The following is a 1,050-nucleotide window of genomic DNA, read 5'->3' as shown; positions in this document are numbered from 1 at the left end:
TATTTATATTATTATCATCATTGACTGAGAGACCAGTGCATGCCATCAAAGTGACACTGGGGTAAAATATACCGTCTGATAAGGGTACACCAAGCACATGCAACCCAACCAACTGTGCGCGACATGGTGATCTCGTATCAAGATAAACAGCGCATGACTTCGCAGGTGGGGCCCAGTTAGAATTTTCTTCAGTTCGAGTAGCCTATCCCGCTCAAAAGGTCCCTAAATAAGGTTTGTTTACGGATGTTGAGAAAAAATACCCATGTTTCCAAAGGTGAATTATTCAAACACTAAAGAATTCCTCGCCACAAATGGCTATGGTGCTCCCCCCATTACTTCTGCTCATGATCAGAGATGCACATATGGTCAGCCACCAAGGGACATACTCAACTGGTTAAGGTCAAACAAATCTGTGATATTGAGCAGAATATTTGCAATAGCCCATCTTTTATACCAAGACAAAACAAAGTGCATGATAACACTTCCAATCGATTAAGATCAGAAGTCATGAGAGCCACTGCCTGGTACTGCATCCGGGCAATTATTATTATTATTATTATTATTATTATTATTATTATTATTATTATTAGTAGTAGTAGTAGTAGTAGTAGTAGTAGTATTAGTAGTAGTATTAGTAGTATTAGTATTAGTAGTAGTAGTAGTAGTAGTAGTAGTAGTAGTAGTAGTATTGTTCAGTAGTTTTATATTTATAACTTGCTTTCACTTCACTACCGAGTGCAGCTCTGTGCGCCTTGGGTATGTGCTGTGGTTTGCTGTGGTGCTCTTATGTTTACTGTATTGAAAGTGTTTTGGGTAGGATGTGTGCAGTGCCCAGTAGTGCAATTTTCTGTATGTTAGATATATTTGTAAGTCCTTGGTGTTTTTGTTATGTATTTGTCTGAATATTTTTTTAATTATACCTAAGGCACCTACTATGATAGGAATTGTTTCTGTTTTTAGATTCCACATTCGAGTTACCTCTATTTCCAGGACTTTGTATTTTGAAAGTTTTTCCATTTCTTTTAGAGAGACGTTGTCATCTGCTGGTAT

Source organism: Octopus bimaculoides, chromosome 29, assembly GCF_001194135.2.
Source record: "Octopus bimaculoides isolate UCB-OBI-ISO-001 chromosome 29, ASM119413v2, whole genome shotgun sequence".
Lineage (NCBI taxonomy): Eukaryota > Metazoa > Mollusca > Cephalopoda > Octopoda > Octopodidae > Octopus > Octopus bimaculoides.
The sequence above is the reverse complement of the archived record's forward strand: the minus strand, read 5'-3'. Positions refer to the sequence as shown.